The 17,215-nt window shown below is 34.8% G+C and overlaps 2 protein-coding genes across 6 annotated transcripts in view; one reads left to right on the top strand and one right to left on the bottom strand.

The window, feature by feature from the left end:
• MPLKIP (M-phase specific PLK1 interacting protein) overlaps positions 1-11,880 on the top strand; it is a 109,501-nt gene extending 97,621 nt beyond the window's left edge. For both annotated transcript variants that reach the window (XR_013360485.1, XM_077864114.1), the window contains one exon: positions 9,951-11,880. The gene's annotated coding sequence lies outside the window, so the exon portion shown is untranslated. The remainder of the gene's footprint in view (positions 1-9,950) is intronic.
• Positions 1-17,215, bottom strand: part of CDK13 (cyclin dependent kinase 13) — a 119,243-nt gene that overhangs the window by 62,717 nt on the left and 39,311 nt on the right. The gene's annotated exons all lie outside the window — the stretch shown is intronic.

The following is a 17,215-nucleotide window of genomic DNA, read 5'->3' as shown; positions in this document are numbered from 1 at the left end:
TTTTTTTTTTTTTTTTTTTTTAGTATTTTTATTTCTAATGCATTTTCCCACAAATACACTGTGGCACATCAAAGTTAGATTTTCCCACATCTTAGTAAAATCAAGCAAACTGAAAATGACTATCTGGTTGAAAAGGGATCTTTCTAGTCACTATTTTTCATATATCAAGTATTGTATGTATGAGAGAGTGGTTCTGACTTTTCTTGTATCTCATTTCATTCTCTGTTCTTCACAGATTTTTTTTATGAGGATTAAATGAGTTCATATTTGCAAATGGTTTAGGATAGTGACTGGCCTACAGTGAGCATTCTTTAACACTACTTCATCTTTCAGATTTGTTAATTTTTTTGATCTACCTCAAAGAGAATTGTTTAGAGTTCACATAGTCAAAATTATAATTTCTGAAGACTAAAACATTAACTTCTCTTTGGGAATTTCAAATTAATTTAGTTTATAATTTTATAACTTAGAACATCTCACTCTGTTTAAAGTAATCTTATTCCTAAAGTTGCCTTGCTTTTTAAAAACATTACCTACAACCTGTTTTACCCACAGCTGTATTGTCACCACCTTAGAAGTAAACATCTGTTATGTTTAAGTAGCTTTAATGTACCTTCATCATGAGTGCTCCATTAAACTGCCATCACTTAATGCAGCTTCTGTTGTAAGAATTGGATGGACAGTGACCAGTCTGTGTAACCTCAATTATATTCTGGGACAAATAGAATCACATAAGATTTTAGGGATAGCATGCCAGTCCAGCCTTTCTTATGCAACTAAATATGCTGGGGGAATAGAACAGCCTTAAAATCAAGAGTAAAAGTGTGCAGACGAATCAATGAAGGGAATCCAGGTTGGCAAAGTGGCTGCTGCAGAAATAACCGAAGGTGATAAAAGAATCTGAACTTGTATAATTTAAAAGTTTATTGGTTATATTAAATCTAAAACATGATGTAAAATTCCAATTCAGTTTCAGAAAACTCATTTAAACCCAGAAACAAATAGCAAAAAAGCTGTCGAGAAATGCAAAATTCATTCAATTCTTGTTACTCCAAATATCTGTAACAATGGACAAATCTTACGTTCATGTAACATTTGTTAGAAAATCCCATTAGACACAAAAATGGCCCCAAATCCCCAAATTAAAAGTCTGGTAGCTGAAAACCCAAGACTGAAATGAACACAAACCCTAATGAACAAGCCCAGCGATAGGTGCGCATCAGTTAGGAAAGAATTACTCCATTCACTAAAATAAAACACTGAAGTCAGAACATTAAAAGAAGTTATCAATGCAACTTTCCACATCCTAATTTAAAAATAGTCAATAATTCCATTAACTTTATATGACTCAACATTTTGGCTGCCAATTCCCACCTGTCCTAGAGACACAGGCTAACTTGAAGAGAAAAAAGTTGGAGTAACTTTTACTTGCATGGCAAAGTAGGTATTTCTCAATCTCCATCTGTAATACTGTAGTGTCTTCAGGTTTCATGTAAAGCCAAGAATCAGCCTCTGTCCAACTCAGCTATCTCCCTCCCTTCTAACAGAGTCCCGTACCAAAAATAATACTTCTCTTAGTTTCTTTTTGTTTTAATCATATTCTAATTCCAGTACATTCTTAGTAACCCTCCTGGCTGGTGACTGGTTCACAGATGGGCAAGCACAGCAGATTTGGGTCTACTGAGGCACTGAGGAGGGCCCCTAAGAGAGAAGCTTTCCTTGACTTTAGAAAGCCATGTGAAGGACAGCTCTCACTTCACCAGATACAAAGAATTGCCTCTGCCAGCATCCTACAGTGAAAATGAAACAGACACTACAATGGCATAACTTGAGCCTTTGATGACATCCTCAAGCCATGGAATCCACCAACCCTAAAGCCTGCCCTATCTCTGGACCACTTATTATGCAAGCTAACACAGTCCCATATGATTTAAACTATTTCTACTAAATTTTCTATCATCCTGCTGAAATCACTTTGATACAGTGTGATGGCTAATTTGATGTGTTACCTTGACTCGGCTATAGTGCCCAGCTGCTTGGTCAACACCAATCTAGATGTTGTGTGAAGGTATTTTTAGAAGTGATTAACACTCAAGTCACTGGACTCTGAGGACAGATTACCTTCAATAATATGGGCAGGTTTTATCGAATCAGCTGAAGGCCTCAAGAGAAAAGACTGAGGTCCTTTAAAGAAGAAATTCTGCCTCCAGAATGCCTTTGAACTCAAGACTGCATGCAATACACACTCCTGCGAGAATTTCCAGCTTACCAGCTGCTCTTACAAATTTCAGACTTGCCAGTCTCAATAATTGTTACAACCCAATTCCTTAAAATAAGTCTCTCCACATATGCATATATTCTATTGCTTTATTTCTGAAGTAATAGATTCAATAGTTTTCCTTGGGCTTTACTACATTTTAACAGAACAAAAATTTTTTGCAGCTTCAATGTGTTTAACAATAATAAACTAGAAAGGTACATTTAAGTAGTTTTCACATAGATGTATACCTGTGCAACTATGGCAACAATTAAGATAATGAACATACCCATCACCCTCAAAAGGTCTCCTTGTGCTCCTAGAGTATACTTTAAATACAAAAAATGGATTAAATGTTATATATTCCTTTGTAAACTTTTTCCAATTCATAATATATAGAATGAACAATCTTCCTTAACATTGAACTTTGACACAATTTTAATGGTTACACAGTACTCCACGGTCATAATATGCCATTGTTCTGTTCAATAATCCTCTGTTGTTAGATATTTAAATTATTTCTAGCGTTTCTCTATTATAAGGAATACTATGAAGAAAAAAATCTGTTGTATTTATGTAAAATCATGATTACTTCCTTCTAAGTTCCTAAAAATAGAATTGCCAAGTTAAAGGACACAATACATTTTAAGAAATAATTACTTAATATCAACATTAAATACTTATACATTTAATATGTGCCAGATATGGTGCCTATGAAAGTCATACCAATTTTCACTCTCAAGCATTTTTATGAATATGCCTATGATTTCATACATTGACCAGTTTTTAATTCTTGCCCTTCCTCAAATAAACTTCAACATAATTCCAGCCAAATCTCCACTGTTAAGTTTTCACACTTCATAAACATCTAAATGCATAAAAATAAGCATAGGGGAGGAGACTTTTATCTAACAGAAATTAAAATGTAATATAAGGCTGGAATAATTAAAATAATGTATGGTAGTGGGACATGCAAAAGGATCTATAAAACAGGAGAGGCCAGAACATGTACAAACTTTATATAGGATAGATATGACAATTATCTACAATAGTCAAATTATGGAAACAGCTCAAGTGTCACTGACGGATGAACTGATAAAGATGTGATTTGTGTATATATATATAATAGAATATTACTTGGCCATAAAAAGGAATGGAATCTTGCCATTTGCAACAATATGGATGGAGCTAGAGTATGTTAAGTGAAGTAAGTCAGAGAAAGATAAATACCATATGATTTCATTCATATGTGGAATTTAAGAAACAAAACAAAACAAAGGAGAAAAAGAGAGAGAGAGAGGCAAACCAAAAACAGTCTCTTTACTGAGAACTGAGAAGGTTACCAGAGGGGAGGTGAGTAGGGAGATAGGGGAAACAGGTCATGGGGATTGAGGAGCATACTTGTTATGATGAGCACTGGGTGGTGTAAAGAAGTGTTGAATCATTGTGTTATACACCCAAAACTAATATTACACTGTACATTAACTGAAATTTAAATAAAAACTTTAAAAAATTAATCCATTAAAAAACAAAAAACATTCTTTTAATTTTCCATGAGGTTGGGACAAATCACCTTCCCTCAAAAAAATTCCCCGGATCCCTGGGTGGCGCAGCGGTTTAGCGCCTGCCTTTGGCCCAGGGCGCGATCCTGGAGACCCGGGATCGAATCCCACATCGGGCTTCCGGTGCATGGAGCCTGCTTCTCCCTCTGCCTGTGTCTCTGCCTCTCTCTCTTTCTCTCTCTGTGACTATCATAAATAAATAAAAAAAAAAAATTAAAAAAAAAAAAAAATTCCCCGGGATCCCTGGGTGGCTCAGCGGTTAGCGCCTGCCTTTGGCCCAGGGCACGATCCTGGAGACCCGGGATCGAATCCCACGTCGGGCTCCCGGTGCGTGGAGCCTGCTTCTCCCCCTGCCTATGTCTCTGCCTCTCTCTCTCTCTCTCTCTGTGTGACTATCATTAAAAAAAAAAAAAAAAAATTTCCCCAAACTGACAGATATGACCACATATATTTTTCAGGAGGACAACACAGAAAAAGAAAATTAATGGCAAACAATGAAAAATTATCTAGGATATGTGAAACACCTAAAATATTTAAGCAAACATCAAAGAAACAGGCAATTCACAGAAGAAATGGCAAAAACATGAAAAATCTTGAACCTTTTGGTTTTTTTGCTGTAATGGCCACTTCCACCCCTCACCACCCCCACTGCAAAATTCAAGTGCAGAATTCTTTCTCTTTGTTAATGACCATGGTATTCTCGATGTCAGATCACCACTTCTTTACTTCCCCCTCTACTCTCCGTTTCAAACTGTTACCATGACCTCTGTAATTGGCATCGGTCTTACATGCCTGTTGCTGAGTTTCATTCTTAGGACTTCCTTTTCTAGACCTGGGTTTGATCCAACCAATGAGCTCATTTTTTACCTTCTGGAAACTAATCAATCACAGTTAGTCACATACGACAAGTTTTTTACTCTTCCTGACAACTTTTACTATTAATAATTAGAGACTACTTCTAAGCTTTCAGAAAAAAAGTTTCTTTTTTTAAATTTCTGGGTCTGCTTTCCACATAATAAAATTTCCCTGGAGGACTAAAATACTTATTTCTCCCAAATCTCTATCTTCTCTACTCAATTATAAACAAGTACTGTATCACTGATCTATTTCTGTCCTCACAACAACAGACTACCCAACTACAATAAATGCAAACTTGATTGTGCTTACGTTTGCAAATTCTAAGTGCCTCAAATGAATTACTTCATATAATGCAATAAACCTACGAATTAGGCATTATTACTCCATTTCCCAGATGAGGAAATCAAAAACTACATAATGATGGAAGAAGCATAAAGTATACTCTTACACATTACACATATTTCTTATTACTATTACCTTATAACATCTGCCCCAAAAGAACATACCCCCTTTTCAGGAAATACTGACAAGAGACAGGCACTCCCCCCTTTCTATTCCCAACTAATCCTTCCCAGCTTTACCACAGATTTCTTTTCCCTTAAACTCTACAATCCTACCATAAATCGTCTCCTGATGGGCACCTACACGTTCTGATTTCTCTATGTTCTTTTAAGCTCTAAATTTCAGGAGTGCTTGACTGGGTCAGTCAGTAGAGTTTGAGACTCTTGATCTTGGGGTCATGAATTCAAGTCCCACCTTGGACGTAGAGCTTACTTAATTAAAAATAAATAAATAAACTGGAAAGTTCAACCCAAGATGCTAACTCTATATTTCCTTGTGATCCAGAAAAGAGAGTCATTCTTAATTAAGATCTTACATTTCTTCCTTTAAAAGCATTATATCCTATATTTCATTAAATGTAAATAAAATCCCTCCTGTATCTGATTATGCAAAATCACATTATGAAAGGTTCATTTGGTTATACTGGAACAGACTACAATCTGTTTTATAAATATTTTTCTCATCAGTTCAACTCAAACATTTACTGAGCACTAACATAAGAAACGTGAGAGTAAAGAAACCAGATGCCTGGATAGTTTTTATATAAATTACTCAGAAGATGAAAATTCTTGCTATGTTACAAATATATTCAAATTCAATTAAAAACACAACCTAAAAATGCACTAACAAAGAAAAATGGGCACAGGACACAAATACGTAATATGTGGATAAAGAAATATAAATAGCCTCTAAGCACAGTAAACTGTCTAATCTCTATCATAATAAAAAAATAAGTATTAAAAAAGACAAGGTACCATCTTTTTAACCTATCCAAATTGTCAAAGATCGAACAAAATCATTATAAACACTGGTCAAAATTCATAAGTTCTGTGCTATTTTTTCTAAAAAAAAAAAAAAAAAAGTAAAAACTATTTTGTGCCTTGGCATTGTATTTAAGGTCAAGCACCATTTTTAGTCTTAACCTACCTTTCCAGCCTTATCTTCTATACCAACCCATCCTCTCCACTACACTTATCCCTCTCAATTTACACAGTATTTTCAACAAAACAAAGAATTTTGGGGAGCTCTTTGGGCTTTTGTCTTAAAAAACAGCTTTACTGAGATCTAATTCACATACCACACATTCACCCATTTCAAGTATACAATTCAACTGGTTTTAATGTATTCACAGAGTTGCACAACCATCAGCACAAAGAATCACTCAAAAAGAACCCTCATACCCATGAGCAGTCACTCCCCCTTTTCAATCCCTACCCAAGTCTTTGGCAACCATCACTCTATTTTCTGTCTTACAGATTTGTCTACTCTGGACATTTTATATAAAAGGAATAATATGATAGTCTTTTTTCAACTAGCTTCTTACATTTAGCATATTGTTTTTAAGGTTCATTCATAACACATATCAGTACTTCATTTCTTTTAATCCTTAAAAACGTGGTAAAATACATATAATATAAATTAACCATGATAACACTTTTTAAGTGTACTGTTCAGTGGCATCAAGTTCATTCATACTGTTGTGCAATCAATCATCACCATCCATTTCCAGAATTTACATCTTGCAGAACTGAAATTCTGCACCTATTGACAGTAACTGCCCATTCGGCACCCTACCTCTACTCCCTGGCAACCACCATTCTATTTTGTGCCTATAAATTTGACTACCTTGGGGACTTTCCATCCGTAAAGTCACTCCATTTGTGCCTGGCTTATTTTACTCAGCATAATGTCCTCAAGGTCCATCCAGGTTGTAGCTGGGTCAGAATTTCCTTCCCTTGTAAGACTGAATATTTTATATATATATATACACACACCACATTTTGCTTATCCATTCATCCATCCATGGACATCTGGGTTGCTTCCACCTTTTGGGCAACTTGAATAATGCTGTGACCATAAGGCACAAATATCTCTTCAAGATGCTGCTTTCAGTTCTTCTGAGAATATAAGCAGAAGCAGAACTGCTGCTCTGATCATATGGCAATTCTACTTCTAACTTTTTGAGGAATCATCATATCATTTTCCACAGTAGTTTTACCATTATACATTCCCACTGGCAAAGAACCAGGGCTCCAATCTCTCCCCATCTTTGGCATCAGTTGTTATTTTCTGTTGTTTTTATTTTTGTTCTTTTGATAAAGCCATTTAATGGATATGAAATGGTAACTCATTGTCGTGTTAATTTGCATTTCCCTAATGGTGCTGGAATGTCTTTCCATATGCTTAATATCCATTGACATCTTTTGCCCTTTTATTTTCGTTAAGTTGTAAGAGTTCTTAGACTGCCTCGGTGCCCATTGAAAGATGAATGGATAAAGAGGATGTGGTCTATGTATACAATGGAATATGACTCAGCCATTAGAAACGACAAATACCCACCATTTGCTTCAACTTGGGTGGAACTGGAGGGTATTATGCTGAGTGAAGTCAGTCAATCGGAGAAAGACAAACATTATATGGTCTCATTCATTTGGGGAATATAAAAAATAGTGAAAGAGAATAAAGGGGAAAGGAGAGAAAATGAGTGGGAAATATCAGTGAGGATGACGGAACATGAGACACCTAACTATGGGAAACGAACAAGGGGTAGTGGAAGGGGAGATGGGCGGGCGGATGGGGTGACTGGGTGAAGGGCACTGAGGGGAGCACTTGACAGGATGAGAACTGGGTGATATGCTGTATGTTGGCAAATTGAACTCCAATAAAAATTTAAAAAAATAAATAAAATGTAAACTATGTATCAGAAACTTTGATAAATGCTCTACATAAATTACCTCATTTAAATCCCAAAAAAAAAGAGTTCTTAGACTGAATGTTAAACTTTATCAGTTATGTGATCAACAGATATTTTCTCCTGCATCATCAGCTGCTTTTTTACTCTTGATTATGTCCTTTGATGCATAAAAAATTTTAATTTGGGGGGCACCTGGCTGGCTCAGTCGGCAGTAGAGCATGTGACTCTTGATCTCAGGGTCATGAGCTTGAGCCCCACATTACATTTGGGGTAGAATTTACTTAAAAAAAAAATTTTTCATTTTGATGCAGTCGAAATTTATTTATTTATTTATTTATTTATTTATTTATTTAATTTAGTTTGGGTTTGTTGCTTGTGCTTTTAATGTCATAACCAAGAAATGACCGCCAAACCCAATGTAGTGAAGCTCCCCCCCACCATGTTTTCTTATATGAGTATTCTAGTTTTAGCTCATACATTTAGGTCCTTTTTTTTTTTTTTAAGATTTTATTTATTTATTCATGAAAGACACACAGAGAGAGGCAGAGACACAGGCAGAGAGAGAAGCAGGCTCCATGCGTGGAGCCCAGTGCGGGAATCGATCCCGGGACTCCAGGATCACGCCCTGGGCCAAAGGCAGATGCTCCCACTGCTGAGCCATCCAGGCATCCCATATATTTAAGTCTTTGATCCATTTTGGGGTTCAGTGTGTTTTTTTTATAATATGGTGTTAGTGGATCCCTGGGTGGCTCAGTGGTTTAGCGCCTGCCTTTGGCCCAGGGTGTGGTCATGGAGTCCCGGGATTGAGTCTCACATTGGGCTCCCTGCATGGAGCCTGCTTCTCCCTCTGCCTATGTCTCTGCCTCTCTGTCTCTCTCATGAATAAATAAATAAATAATCTTTATAATATGGTGTTAGGTAAGAGCACAACTTCAATGTTTCATATATGGATATCCAGTTTTCCCAATGCCATTTGTTGAAAACTGCCTTTCCTCATTTAAGCACCCTTGTCAAAAATCATTTGACCATATATGCCAGGGTTTATATCTGAGCTCTCAATTCTGTTCCACTGTTGTATACACATCTGTCTTTATACCTGTACTGCAGTCTGATTACTGTAGCTTTGTAGTAAGTTTTAAAATCACCAAGTGTGAAACCTCCAACTTTGTTTTTTCAAGAGTCCTTTGGTTATTTGGGAGATCCTTTGAAATTCCCTGAGTTTCAAGGTGAATTTTTCCATTTCTGCAACAACCATTGTTGGGATTTTCATTAGAATTGCATTAAATCTTTACATTACTCTGGGTAGTACTGATATCTTAACAACATTAAGTCTTCTAATTCAGGAATACAGAGGTCTTTAATTTATGGTGTCTTTAACTTCAAGCAATGTTCTGTAGTTTTCAATGTATGAAAGTCTTTCATCTCCTTAATTTATTCCTAAGTATTTTATTTTTTGATGCTATTGTAAATGAAATTGTTTTCTTCATGTCCTTTTCAGAATTTTTGCTGTTAGAATACAGAAACTCATGTTTTTTTCCACATTGATTTTGTACCCTGCTATTTGCTGAATTCACTTATTAATTCTAACATTTGGTTTGCTAGAATCTTTAGGGCTTTCTACATATAAGATCATATTGTCTATGAACAAAGGTAATTTTATTTCTTCTTTTCCAATTTTGATGTCTTTATTATTCTTGTTTAATTGCTCTGATTAGGACTATGCCAAATAGAACTGACAAAGTGAGTATCCTTGTTTTTTCCCTGGTTTAGAAGAAAAGCTTTCCATCTTTCACCAGTGAGTATATTAACTGTGGACTTGTCATATATGGGCCTTTAATATGTTGACATAGTTTCTATCACTGGTTTGTTGAGTGTCATTATCATGAAAGAGTGCTGAACCCTGTCAAGTGCTTTTTCTATATTTACTGAGATCACAATGTGAATTTTTTCCTTCATTTGTTAATGCAATGTATTACACGGACTGATTTTCATATGCTGAACTATCTTTGCATTCCAGGTACAAATCTCATTTGGTCATAGTGTATAATCCTCCTCGTATGCTGCTGAATCAAGTTTGCTGGTGTTTTCTGAGGCTTTCTGCATAAATATTCATCAGAAATATTGATATGAAAAAAAAAATATTGATATGTTTTTCTTGAAGTGTCTTGGCCTGGGTTTGGTATCAGGGTAATGCTGGCCTTACAGAACGAGTTTGAAAGTATTTCTTGATGAACATGAAGAAAAAAAAAAAAAACATGAATACGTTTTTTAGAAAAGTCTGGAGAGGCCTAGGGTTAACTCTTCTTTTAATGACCGCAAAATTCACCTGTGAAAGCATCTGGTCATGGGCTTCTTAGTTGTGACTGCTGAAAAGTTTATGTTACAGATTCATTCCCTTACCAGTTATAGATCTGTTCAGATTTTCTATTTCTTCATTATTCTTGGTAGATTTTAAATTTCTATGAATTTTGCCATTTTATCCATGTTACCAAATTTGTTGGTGTAAATTCTTCATTCCCTTTTATGGCATAATAATATTGCACTGTATGGATATATCAAATTTTCTTTATTCATCAAACTGATAGACATTTGAACTGTTTGCATTTTGTAGCTATTATGAATTATTCCACAATGAACATTAGTATATAAGTTTCTGTGTGAACATGTTTTTATTTCTCTTGGATATATCCCTAAAAGTTCTAGGTCTCATGACAGCTCTATGTTTACTATTTTGAAAAAAAGCCAGATTATCTTATAAGGTGGTTGGACCATTTTTCAACCCTATTGGTAATGTATGAGTCTCCCACCAGTAATGTCTGAATCTTCCAATCTCCGTATCTTTCCCAACACTTAATAACTATCCTTTTTCTTATGGCCATACTATAGTGCATATGAAGTGGAATCTCACTGTAATTTTGATTCGCATTTCCTTGATAGCTAGGATACTGAACATCTTTTCATGTGTTTATTGGTCATTTGTGTATCTTCTTTGGAAAAAGGTCTATTCAGATCCTTTGCACACTTTCTAAACAGGTTGTCTTTTTATTATTTGGTTATAAGAGTTCTTTATATATACTCTGGATAGAAGTTCCTCATCAGATAGATGTTTTACAAATATTTAAATTCTCCCAGTCTATGAGAGTTGTCTTTTCACTTCTATCCACTAGAGCACAAAAGCTTCTAATTTTGATGAAGTCCAATATATCTATTTTTTTCCTTTATTGCTTCTGCTTTTGGTTTCTTAACTTAAGAAGGCTTTAGCTAATCCAAGGTCATGAAGATTTATTCCTATATTTTCTTCTAAGAGTTTTAAGGTTTTAGCTCTTATATTTAAGTCACTGATCTATTTTGAGTTAATTATTATGCATGACGTGAAGAAGAGGCCCAATTTCATTCTTTTGCATATGGAGATCCACCTGAGCCAGCATTGATAACTGAAAATGCTATTCTTTTCCACTGAATTTTCTTGGTATCTTCACTGAAAATCAGTTGACCACTAAAAATGTGAGTCTTTAATTTCTGGACTTCCAGTTCTATTCTACTGATCTTATGTTTACTCTACAGCCAGTACCATACAGTTTTGATCACTCTAGTTTTATAGTAAGATTTGAAATCAGGAAGTATGAGTTCTGTTTAAAGATATTTTTTGACTGTTTTATCTCTTTTGAATTTCCATATGTATTTTAAAACCAGCTTGTCAGATTCTGAAAAGAAGCCTGCTGTGATTAATAGAAACTGCAATGATTATACAGATCAACTTGCCATCTTAGTAATATTAAGTTGTGGGATCGATTAACAGGAAATGTCTTTCCACTTATTTAAGTCTTCTTTAATTTTTTTCAATGACGTTTTGTAGTTTTCAAGGCACAAGACCTTACACACTTTTTGATTTATTCCTAGATATTTTATTCAAGACTATGACAAATTAAACTGTTTTCTTAATTTCACGTTGGACTGTTGATTGTTGGTATACAAACCTACAACAGATTTTTGGGGACTGATCTTGTATTCTTCTATCTTGATGAACTCATTTATTAGTTCTACAAGTTTCTTAGTGGATTCTATAGAATTCTCTATAAAGTGTGTATCCATACACACATGCACACCACACACACATTAGAGATAGTGTTATTTTTCCCTTTCCAATCTGATTTCTGATTATCTTTTATTTAATTTTCTTGCCTAATTGCCTTGGCAATGTTGAATAGAAATGGTGAGAGCAGACATCCTTGTTTTTCACAGATGACCTTTTATCAGGTTGAGACAGTTCCCCCTTCTATTCCTAGTTTGTTCTCTTCCTGCCTTATAACTTGGTACCTTTCTGGAAAACAACTTGGTGATATGTCTGAAGAAATTTCAAAGTTCAAATCCTTTGACCTAGTAATCTTACTTATATTAATATGCTTAAAGGAATAATCAGATGTGAATGGAGTTTTATGTACAAAGACCTTAGAAGGAAATCTGGCTCCACCGTCTAACAGAACTAGAATTTAAGTGCAGGGGAGCACCATGTGGGAATCACAGATTATAGAAGAGTGACACTGAGACATTTTCCCTCAACCACATAATAATACTTTGCCAAAAGCATTTACCTCAGAATATTCTTTTCCTGATTTTTAGGAAAATTCCAAATTAAAAGATTATAAAAATTCCCTCATTTGGGATCCCTGGGTGGCGCAGCGGTTTGGCGCCTGCCTTTGGCCCAGGGCGTGATCCTGGAGACCCGGGATCGAATCCCACGTCGGGCTCCCGGTGCATGGAGCCTGCTTCTCCCTCTGCCTATGTCTCTGCCTCTCTCTCTCTCTCTCTCCGTGTGTGACTATCATAAATAAAAATAAAAAATTAAAAAAAAAAAATTCCCTCATTAAACTAATACCAATATTGAAAGCATTATAGCTTAATTCGAACATAGCAATTATGATACTGGGTTTTGGTTGTCCAAGATATCATGTTAATTTTAAGTACCAAAATACTATTTTCTTGGAATGATACCATTACATCAGTGCCTGGAGTTTTTTTAATCTGAATTCTAAATATTTACATCTTGAGATGGAGATCAATGACTATAGTTTTTATTTTACATTACATATAATTGCAGAACAAAAAGTCTTTTACCCAGAGAATTATAAACTGCTTTAAAACATTTTAAAGATTTATTTATTTAAGAGAGTGAGCATGTGAGCATGAGTGGGGGAGTGAGGGGGGGGAGGGGGGAGGGGGAGGGGAAAGGGGGGGGAGAGAAAGAGGGAGAGGGAGAGAGGGAGAGAGAGAGAGAGACAGAATATGTCTCAGACTCCCTGCTGAGTGCCAAGCTGACCCGGGGCTCAATCCCACAACCCTGACATCATGACTTGAGTTGAAATCAAGAGGAGTCTGATGCTCAACCTACTGAGCCAGTGTGGTACCCCAAACTCCTTTACATTTTTTAATTCAGTATAATTACATTCATTCAGAAAGTATCTTTCTAAATTCATAATCCTCGGGGAGGGAGGGCAAGAAAATAAAAGCAAAGTTTCATCTGCAAAGCAGTTCACACATCAAATATCTGATTGAACAGTGAAATATGAACTCTAGAGTACCAAAATGCCCTAATTGCATCCCATTCTTCTTCCATACTTGAAGATCAACTAAAAATCTAGAGGTACAGGAAATGTTTCCTTTGAAACAAAATCTCCCCCTTGCTCACAATAAAAAGACTGAATAACGGACAAAAAGGTTAAAAGATCCCCTCAGTTATAAAAAGATGAAACTGTCTGGAGATAAATAAAATTAGGAAAAAATTTATAATTAGTTTAGCCTTCATCCATTCCCCCAGATTATTCCAGAAAAAGTTCACTCAGCATCACTAAGATTTTGCACAAAAATCCACCATTGGCTTTTTGATACTACTTAACTCTGTTTTCTTAAGGATAATTTCTTTTTTTAAATATTTTATTTTCAATATTAATTTTTTTCATTTTTAAGTAAAGCCAAGTTTTAAAAAATTCTTTTACAGTGTTCTTCTTACATAGCCAAAGACTTAAGTTAGAATAATGCAAATGTTTCTACTTTTATATTAGCAATTTTACCTCATATGTATATTGTTCATAATTTTCATAGCTAAATTGTTTTAAGTATTTGCTTTAACTTTTTTTCAGTTTTACGAATTTGAATATGAACTATTAACTATTAAATCAAAGTTCCTATACTGCCTTTCTGCTCCAGGATAGCAATCACAATTAATATAATGGCACATGATCAGGATTAGAACCCAAGGACTTCAAATCGATTTCTCTTTTCACCAAATTAGGCTATCTCACCATGGTTCCCATCAAAATTAACCGATTCATTACAAAAGGATTATGTATTATCTCACATCTATTAGGATGACTATTAAAAAGACAAGAAATAACAAGTGTTGGTGAGGATGTAGAGAACAGGGTACTCTCATGCACTATTGGTAGGAATGTAAATTGGTGCAGCCATTATGGAAAACAGTACGGAGGTTCCTCAAAAAAGTTAAAAATAGAACTACTGTATGATACAGCAACTCTACCTCTGGTTTCTTATCCAAAAGGAAGAAAAATCTAACTCAAAAAGATATCCGCACCCACCATGTTCACTGCAACATTACTTACAATAGCCAAGACATGGAAGCAACCTAAATGGTTGTCAAAAGATGAACGAATAAAGACAATGTATTACAAATATACAATGGAATATTATTCAGGCATAAAAAAAGAAGGAACTCTTGCCATTTGCAACAACACAAATGGACCTTGAGGGCACCATGCTAAGAATTCAGAGAAAGACAAGTATCATATGATCTCAGTTATATGTAAAATCTAAAACAAAAACAAGGAAAAAAAAAAAAAACAAAAACCAAACTCACAGATACAGAGAAGAGACTTGCCAGAGGAAAGAAGGTGGGCAAAATAGGTGAAGGGGGTCAAAGGCATAAATTTCCAATTATAAATACATCATGAGGATGTAATACACAGTATGGTGACTATGGTTAATAATACTGTATTGTATATTTGAGTTACTAAGCAAGACCTTAAAAGTTCTCATCACAAGAAAAAAAATTCTACATGACCGATGAATGTTAACTGAATGCATTGTGGTGTTCATTTCACAAGATATATAATATCAAATGATTATGCTGTTAAAACTAATATAATGTACATCAATTATATCTCAATAAAATAAATAATTTTGAAAGATGATTGTGTTTTAAATTCCATACTCCCTGACATATTGTAATATATTTAACTCCTACCTGGCATCTAAAGATAACATTTCACATAGTATAACACTTTATTTATCATGATTCCAACAACTACAAACAGGATTATGGTAGGGAAAAAGAAGATGAGGAAGCAAATATGTGAAAATCTACGATTTGTAAAATACAGTACTAGGCACTGTACGGGAGACAAAACAAAAAACCAAGGACTCAAGGGAATTTATTATATAGTAAGGAAAATAAATTATAGCCATAAATATAAGGAAAACTACAAATACTTTTATGTTCAATGATAACAGTCTTTTAAAAAGTTAAAGTATGAACGGGATCTAAGTAGAGCTCATTTATTCATCCAGCAATTAGTTATTTATAGTAATTTCTATGGCCTAGCCACTGAGCTAGGTAGAGGTTATAATAATGAATAAAACAGGTATGATTCCCATCCTCATGCAGAGAAACAAATAAATAACAAATCAGTAGTATGAGTATTCTGGAAAAAGTAATGAAGAAAAAAAGTAAGACTTTTAAATTGATGGGTCTATATACAGAAGAAAGTAATCCAGTAAAGCCTCACTGATGAATAATGTAACATTCAGTCTGAGATACAGAGGATGTGAAGTCAGCCTTTCAAATGGTGTTTGCACCTATATGTTGGGACTAGAGAGGTTTAAGCCCGGGGGGGGAAAAAAAAACAACCCAAACTCATAGATACAGAGAAGAGACTGGTGGCAGCATTTGTAAAGACTTTAAAGATAAGAGAAGTGCATCAGCATATTTGACAACTCAAAACACCCTGAAGTTTGCTGGACAATCAGAAAAATGGCAGAGATGGGGGATAAAGAAACAGGCAGGGACATGATCCCACAGATCAAAGAAGGAGATCCAGGGTATGTTGGAGGAAAAACAAATACATTATTTTGACTATAGTATGAAGTTAATGAAAAGCAACATAGCACATAACCCTCATGTATAAGATTTTGATTTAATCCTTACTACACAGTAAGAGAAATAATGTTTCCCTTTAATAGATGAAGGCTTCACACAGGTTCAGAAGGGCTAAAGCCCATGCTACTAAGGTTGCACTGCCCATAAGCAAAGTCACAAGTCCCAGACACTGTTAACACAAATCAAACCTTTCTACTACACAATAAGGGACAAGAAAAAAATAAGGTGAAAAATACAAACTAGATTAAAAATCAAGCTAAGGAATGTGGGAATTATTAAAGACAAAAACTAATGGAAAGGACACCAATTAAAAAGATCATTCTAATTATCTGCATAGTACATAGAGAATACTGTCAAAACAAGTTCCTTTCTACAAAATTACCATGTATTATGTCAATCATTTTTATACTGTTCCCCAAGAAGAGTAAGATATTGTGTGGGTGTGTGTGTGTGTGTGTAGTTGGGGATGGGAGAGGGCTAAGTACCCTGTTCTATCAGAACATATCTATTTTACTTTCTTAGATTTAATCTGAAAAAGAATTTTGCTCTTTGAAAACCACAGATTATAATGAAGTCAACTCTGGTTCCACAATCTTACTCTGAAGATCTAAAACCTACTACAAGCAGACCTTTCACCCACCATATGCCTATGACAACCACTTTAATAAGCATGCTAATTCCTTTTTACTTTTCTGCTAAATGTCAAGCATATGCCACTATAGTTTATTAAAGGCAATTTCAGGTAAGATTTTTGCCTCCACACCTTCAGAAATAATATAAATGTCTACCATAAAATTTCTTTGTCTATTAAGTCATGACATTGAAAATGTAAATATATTCTATACTACTATAAACTATTTCTCAATAACAAAAAATGCACACTAAAAATTATACATTAATGCTCAAAAAACTACTACTACTCCCAAATATGCTTTTTTGTTTACTAATGTAACTCAAAAATCACTAAATAAATAAATAATTGTTCAACTCATCTACATTTAAAATTAAAGTACGACATTAATGCAATAAATAGTTTTACGTACCTAGCAATTACTCAACTGGTCAATCCCTATGACAAAATCCGTAAGTTAGCAACATCAAGCGTATGCAGA

Source organism: Canis aureus, chromosome 21 (assembly GCF_053574225.1).
Source record: "Canis aureus isolate CA01 chromosome 21, VMU_Caureus_v.1.0, whole genome shotgun sequence".
Taxonomy (NCBI): domain Eukaryota; kingdom Metazoa; phylum Chordata; class Mammalia; order Carnivora; family Canidae; genus Canis; species Canis aureus.
The sequence above is the reverse complement of the archived record's forward strand: the minus strand, read 5'-3'. Positions and strand labels throughout refer to the sequence as shown.